The sequence below is a fragment of the Eriocheir sinensis genome, chromosome 2, assembly GCF_024679095.1.
Source record: "Eriocheir sinensis breed Jianghai 21 chromosome 2, ASM2467909v1, whole genome shotgun sequence".
NCBI lineage: Eukaryota > Metazoa > Arthropoda > Malacostraca > Decapoda > Varunidae > Eriocheir > Eriocheir sinensis.
The window spans coordinates 9160386-9168042 of NC_066510.1; the positions used below are offsets into that span (position 1 = coordinate 9160386).

The 7657-nt window shown below is 44.2% G+C and overlaps 1 pseudogene; it reads right to left on the reverse strand.

Moving 5' to 3' along the window:
- The window catches only part of LOC126998137 (EARP-interacting protein homolog), a 43183-nt pseudogene extending 35753 nt beyond the window's left edge, over positions 1 to 7430 (reverse strand).
- Between the last annotated feature and the right edge of the window lie 227 nt (positions 7431 to 7657).

Consider the following 7657-nt stretch of genomic DNA (forward strand, 5'->3'; position numbering starts at 1 on the left):
TAACCACTGCAGCTTCCTTCTCATCCTCTGTTGCAAGGAGCTCGTCGGCCAGAATAGCTAGTGCTGCATGTTTAAACGTCGTCAAGAAGATCAGCGGACGCCATTTTGCTGCCAGAACAGCTAGAGAGCAGTGGACGCCATTTTGCTGCTAGTGAGACGCCATTACCATAGCAGCGACAGCAGATAATGCCTACCGGTGCACTTTCGGGCTAGAACGGAAAAAAAAAAAAAAAAAAAAAAGAGGAGGAGGGGAGGCAAAATGGCAAGGGCCAGAGCCAAATTGTATTTTCTCCATAGGTTTAGTTATTCCTACGACGCGGTTTCCTATGGCGGCCGTTGCTCAGAACCACTTAACTGCCATACACGACTCGACTGTATTTTTGCATAACTTCAGAGTGAAGTCATATATATTGTACTTTATCAGTCTTAACACAAAAGAAAATAAAAGAATATTGTCCAAGTTTTGCTCACCTTGTGTCATCCAGTGGTCCAGAAGAAGACCCTTCAAGTGAAAGTCTCCAAATGCTGCCCCAAATTCACCACAGTAGTCTTGTGCTGATGAATCCAGTCAATAGAAATAGGTAAATATAAATAAGCAAAGATGAGCATTATTAAATATATTTGAATAATATCAGAGAAGTTTAAAGATGAAACAGTTAGTCAAGTACAGTGATAATTATGAAAAAAATATTACGGCAGTCCTGCCTGATGCAATGAGATGATTTTTCTCATCATTTCACTTACTGATATAAGGCCTGAATTCATAAGCATTTCATTTCCCTCAAAACCAGCTTTTTTAATACTAATAATTTTATCCAAGTTTTTTATTTTTTTTATTTTACCACAGTACTGGCTCACTTTTGTATACATGCTTAATGGTTTAAAATAAAGTTAGTCAACCTCCTAAGTTCTAAGTTCTTTGAGTCACACTCTCTAATAAAACTCCTCTCATGATACATATTGATGCACTGTACCAAATTCCACAAGACATTTTTCCTCAACTGTTATATTAGTTACCTAAATGCAATTTACTGAGATACACACAGCAAAACAGTTATAACAAGCTTTATAAACACATCTGGTCTGGTGCCATTATCACCTTTATTTCAAGTCTCGTGCTACATAATTACACCTGTTCGGCTTGGGGACACAGACCGCTGCAAAGGGCGAATTTCCACAAATATTTGGGTGAACTCCCTCCAAAAAAGGCCTCTAGACCCACAAAAAATCAGAGCAATTTTACACAAACTGTACTTAGCAAAGCATTTCAGATATTAGAAATACCATAAAATGGGTGGAAACACAAGGATATGGGCTATATTTTAGGCTAAATTGTTCACGATCATACAAACTGTCAACCCCTACTGGAAGGAAAGAAGGGAGGCACACCCCCTTTCCCTCACACCAGTGAGTGGAGAAGATGCATATCGCTGCCAGAAACACGATTAATGCCTCTTGCATTTTTATAATGGTACTAGAGGCGAGTATTAAATTGCACGCAAATCTTGATGCGCAAACTCTGGCACAATAATCATCTGCGCAAACTGTGATCAGTTTCTTTCAGCCCATTTTTCAGAAGGTGAAGGGGGGAGGTTGCCTGTGTGTGCAATATGATGCTCATGTTGCCATGAGTTCAAACGTCGTTTGGAGCGCGCTGTACATATGTATGTATGCATGTGTGTGTGTGTGTGTGTATATATATATATATATATATATATATATATATATATATATATATATATATATATATATATATATATATATATATATATATATATATATATATATATATATCTATATATATATATATATATATATATATATATATATATATATATATATATATATATATATACACACAGTACCCTCTCTAGTTTCGCGCTATCCGAGTTTCACGATCCTCGAGTTTCGCGGTTAGTCCTAAATTCTTACCAACCCGACTTTCGCGCATTATCGCCCCGACTTTCGCGCTGCTTTGACATGTATGGGTCACATCTACTTATCATCGGCATCACGCACGCTACCTTAAAAAGTAGTGTCACACTGAACGTTTTCCTACAAACATTGTGGCTAGAGAGAGAGAGAGAGAGAGAGAGAGAGAGAGAGAGACTTATTAACACGTTAAGGGGAGCGTCCCGGAAAAACGATGTTGCCATATCTCCGGTAAATATATATGAATCACTTTGATTTTTATGTTGAAGTATTGACAACATGTACATCAATTTTAGACATTCAGCCTCATTCTAACCCCCGCCCCCCCCGGCCCCCAACAGCCTCCTGCGAAATTTACGAGTGCTATTCTGCCGTTAATTTTTGTTCCAAAACATTAATTTTTTTTATGGCTAAGGCACTTCATAAAATGCTGTTTCCACATCGTTAGATTTTTTTATTTTGGCTTTTGTTTAGTTTTGTTTTTTATAATTTTTTTTTTTTCGCTTTTTTTGACCAAGAAAATATTAATATAAAATGACAGGTCACATGTATGAAAAAAAATTGACGTACAGAGGAAGAAAAAGCATTCTACTGCCTTTTAGTTTTTGTTTCATTGAAATCAAGCTAAAATGGCTTCAAAATAGATTTTAGAAGGGGATTAACTTACAGTTTGAGATATGGGCCTTTAAAGTTTATTGATCAATCTCGCACTTGTTACAACACACTGATGCTTTCCCGGGTGGTATTCTTTACTGAATTGCAGTTTTATCTTTGTTTTGAAGGACTTTGTTTGTCTGATTGTGTCCTTTTCTTTGCAATCAAGCCGAAATGCGAAAATTATCTCTGGCTCCTCCGGGGTGACTGATGTAAGTGTCAGCTCTGCTGCCTCCAAGGCCATCGCAGATGCTAGTTTGCCTCAAGATGCCATACAAATATTTTTTAGGCTATTTTCTATGCTGAAACATGACAATGTATGCACCTGTGTATGAATATAGCTTTTTATTTATTCATCTCTATTTTTTTTTTTTTTTTTTTGGGGGGGGGTTATTTATTTATTATTTATTTTTCCTTTTTTGTCACTTACCAGCCTACAGCGCCGGTAGACTTTCTTGATGGGCCTGAATGGTAGTCGTTCCCAGCCCGTCATGGCGCAGGCAAATGTTTTAGAGTGACATAAGTGACGAGTGGAGGAGGGTGGGGGGTGGGAATTCAGCCATAACTCTGTCATTTTTGCTTATTTCTTCATAATATTTTGCAACAAGGTAGCAGAGGGGTGTACGAAAACGTGTGATTTTTTTTCAATTTTTCCTTTTTTTTAATATTAATGGCGGACGCTCCCCTTACCGCGTTTGAGCTTCCCGCTGCTTCCTCCCTGTCGCGTTTGGTTCAACTCAGCGCACCCTCATTACCATGCGAACCCCCAACTCGAGAGGTATGTAGCTTCACCTTGGTTATGAGCTCCTCTCATGAAAGGTGAGATAGAGAGGATGAAAACAAGGAGAAAGGAGAAGGGTGTGGGGAGGGGGGGTCAGAAAGGAGATTCAGATCAGGGCTTTGGTCAGGACATGACCTAGCTGACTCAGGTCAGGTCATGTCCATACCTGTTACACACACAGAAGGTGAAATGTGAAGAATATGTGGAGGATGGGGCAGAAAGGAGAATTAGATTAGGGCTTTGGTCAAAACATGACTTGACTCAGGTCAGGTCTGGTCCTGACTTGTCACACACACACACACACACACACACACAGAAGGGGAATGAGAATAGTGTGGGGAGGGAGGAGCAGAAAGGAGAGTCAGATCAGGGCTTTGATCAGGATATGACCTGTGTGTGTGTGTGTGTGTGTGTGTGTGTGTGTGTGTATTTACCTAGTTGTGAAATACATGAAAAGAGCCGTACTAGGCTCGTGCTGTCCCATCTCCATAATGTTTATTATCCAGTTAGGCTTTAAATTCATGAATCGTTTTTGCACACAGTCTCCTCATCAAGTCCGTTCCATGTTGTTATGCTTCTGTATGGAAAACTGTGTTTCTTGATGTCTCTCCTACAGCCGCTCTTCTTCAATTTCTTACCATTGCCTCTTGTCACACTTCTGTCACATACCACTAGGTCTTCCCTGTCCAATTTCTCCAATCCCTCTTGTATCCTGTACAATGCTATTAGGTCCCCTCTCTCTCTTCTTCTCTCCAGTGTTGTTAGTCCCAATTTCTCCAGTCTTTCTTCATAAGTATGTTCTCTCAGAGTTTCCGGTAATTTAGTCGCTGCTCTTTGTATTCTTTCCAACTTTCTAATTTCTTTCTTCAATCTAGGTAACCACTCTAATGCTGCATATTCCAGTCTTGGACGTATCATCAATGTTATTAGTTTCTTCACCATTTCTTCATCTAAATATGTAAATCCTGCTTTTATGTTTTTAAGAAGATTGTATTTCCCCAGTTATCCGGTCTATATGTTTTCCAAAGGATAACTTGTCTGTTATGATCACTCTCAGATCTTTTTCTTCAGTTTTTTTCATGATTCTTTCATTACTCAGAGAGCAGTTCCCCGATATTCGTCTACTGCTCTTACCAAACTCCATCACGCTACACTTCTCTGTATTGAATGTCATTTCCCATTTGCGTGACCATTCCTTTATTCTATCGAGATCTTGGCTCAGGGCTACACAGCCACCTTCATTAGCCACCTTCCTCATTATTTTAGCATCATCACCAGACATATTCATATAGCTTGTCACCCCTTCTGTCATGTTAATATATAATACAAACATAATCCAGACCAACACCAATCCTTGGGGGACTCCACTAGTCACTCCATCCAGCTTGATTTATTATTCCTAATTACTGTTCTCAGTTCTCTCTTCGTCAAAAAGTCCATCATCCAATCCAACATTGAACCACCCAGACCTCCAACATGATTAAGTTTCTATATTAATCGCTTGTGTGGTACTTCATCAAACGCCTTCTTTAAGTCCAGATACACACAATCTGCCCAACCGTCTCTTTCCTGTATTATATCAATTACTCTTGAATAGAAGCTGATCAGATTAGTTACACAAGACCGCCCTCCTCTGAATCCGAATTGGCTATTTGTTAATATACTGTTTTCTTCTAAATACTCCACCCATGTTTGTTATAATGTGTGTGTGTGTGTGTGTGTCATGACATGACCTGCCTCCCTTCTGCCCCTCCCGCCCCCGACCCGTCTCATTTCCCTTTCTGTGTGTGTGTGTCATGACATGACCTGACTCTCCCTTCTAATTTCCCCCTATCTGTGTGACGCACACCCGGAAAAGTTGCCAGTTGCCCAAGCTGCCGCCAAAGCGGTGGGAAGAAAAAGGCCCAGTGTGACACCAGCTTACGGACAACCGACAATTCACTTAGGGATAGGCGTACGGGCGTTGCCAGTAGCCACAACCATTAGAGGAAAACGGTCAGTGTGACACCGTCTTAAGGCAGTGAGGCCACTGATTGGATTAGCGCCGGCGATGACATCATCGGACTCCCAGTGAATCACAAGCGTGTTTTCAGAGCTCAGTCAATCGTACGGCTTCATCCGTGGCTTTAAAAAGACCAGTTCTCTCTTCCTGTTTTCTTCCTTTTTCCATGGTATGATTTTGAGATAACAAGGAAGTAAAGGAGGAGAAAAGTGAGCTCCGGGGGGCAGCATGAGCCAATTATAATGGCGCCACTATAAAGTTCCCTGCGCCATGATGGGCTCGGGGCCAACCATCAGGCCCAGATGGATAGTCTACCGGCGCCATAGGCCATATGTTAAAAAAGAAATAAATAAATAAAATAAAAAATTCCACAGGTCGGAACAAATAAGCACTTTTTCAGTGTTTTCAATACCTTGAGTTTCACGATCCTCGAATTTAGAGCAACACTGCGAGTGGACATGATGATGATGAACAAGAAAGCTGCTTTTGTTTACCATGGCACGCCGCTTGTGAATAAAAGGCAAGATTTTGTTTTTTTTGCAACATTTGGTGTAAGTCTAGGCATTCATATTGTTACGCCGCCCCCCGCTCCACACCAACCACGGGCAGGCAAGGCAGTGTGCCGAGCAAACACAGGAGTTGTGAACCCAGCAAGACAGCAAAGCGGGCGCCAGCCGACAGTGGCCCACACTCAGACCGCAGCACCACGAGGGAGGCAAGGCACCAGGCAAGGCAAAAAGAAACATTCTCAACACTAATTCCTTGTTTAATGACAGGCTCCACGCACAGAACAGTAGTTCTTGGGGCACAGTAGTACAAGTTATTCAGGCACACAGAGGCACGACAGACTCGCACACGGGACGCACACAGCTCACAAGGGCACTCAGTTGAGCACAACGACAAGCCCAAACATGCATCTAACTCCCTCTGGCTTCCGCTCGCCACTACACCTTCCACTTGCATCACACTGGTCAGGCAGCGGCAGCTTACACAAGGCGGGGCCCTGGGACTGATGACTGGGATTCGGCCCCCTTCTCCAGCCCGTCCGTGTTTCCTGCCCACGCCACATCCTTGGGCCTGGGACAGGCGCTCGGGCGGTGGCCAGACTGACCACAATCTTTACAGTGAGGTTGGAGGGCGTCGGAGCTCAGCCGGTCGAGGGAATGCATCGAGGGAACGCTCCCTCGGACACCGACTACGCCTGTGCCTTCTCAGCAGCCCCAACACGAGCCATGGAAACCCTCCGGGCTCACCATCCTCAATGCTGCCAAAGTCTATATATACCAAGTCAAGTCATACACAGCTTTGTGGGAGGAGACACAGCAGAGGCGTGACGTTGCTTGGAGCCAAACTAGAGAATGTAGAAACAGGGATTTAGAGAAAACAAAGAAAGGCAGACTAATTTAAATCAATCACTTTAACATGACCCCTCTCACACCACACTGCCGTTTGTAGGCATTAGAATTACTGTCACGCATAGCACAATAAAAAAAGGCAAATTTTTCGTCAGTGGCTTGCCTGAATGTGCGGTGAAAGAAGGCAAAAATGCACATCCAATGTGCACACACGGCCACAACTTTAGTCACCCGTGAACTGGCTTTAAGTGACATCATCCTGCTGCTCCGCACCAAACTGCCCCCTGCACGTGCTGGTCGCGGTTTTGAAGGCAAGTGACTTATTTCGGTTTATATATACTTTGGATGCTGCCTTCATCTTCACCTTCGCCATCCGGCCCCGGAGGTCATGGCAGGGCAGGCTGGCCGCCCCTAGGCCGCTCGTTGTATTCAGGAAGGCCTCGAACTCCAAGGCCCTTGCCAGCGCCACCTGCAGGTCCCCAGGGTGCGCCTGCTTAACGTAGACCTGCAGCTGCTGGTCCTGCAGGGCCAGTACCACGATCATCTCTTCTGGGGCCGCAGGATACGACCGTCTTACCAGCGCCTCCACGTCCTGCGCTAGCTGGGACAATGTCTCGCCCCACTCCCGGGTCAGCTTCTTTAGGCGGGCTCGGTATACCTCGGCCTGGTGGTGATGCCCGAAATGGCGCCACAGGCCTTCCGCCATGCTCCCGTAAGAAGCATGTTGTGCCGGCAGGAGGTGCCCAAGCACTCCAACCGCGGGGCCCCGTAGCGCTGTTGCCAACTAGAGCACCTTCTCAGCCTCACCCCAGCCCTGGGCAGCAGCTAGCATCTCGAACTGGGTGACATAGGCCTCCCAGGCCACCTTCCCATCATACTCCGCCAGCCTCGCCTCCCTGAGCGGTGGGAAACTGAGGGGCTGTGTGGTGGAGG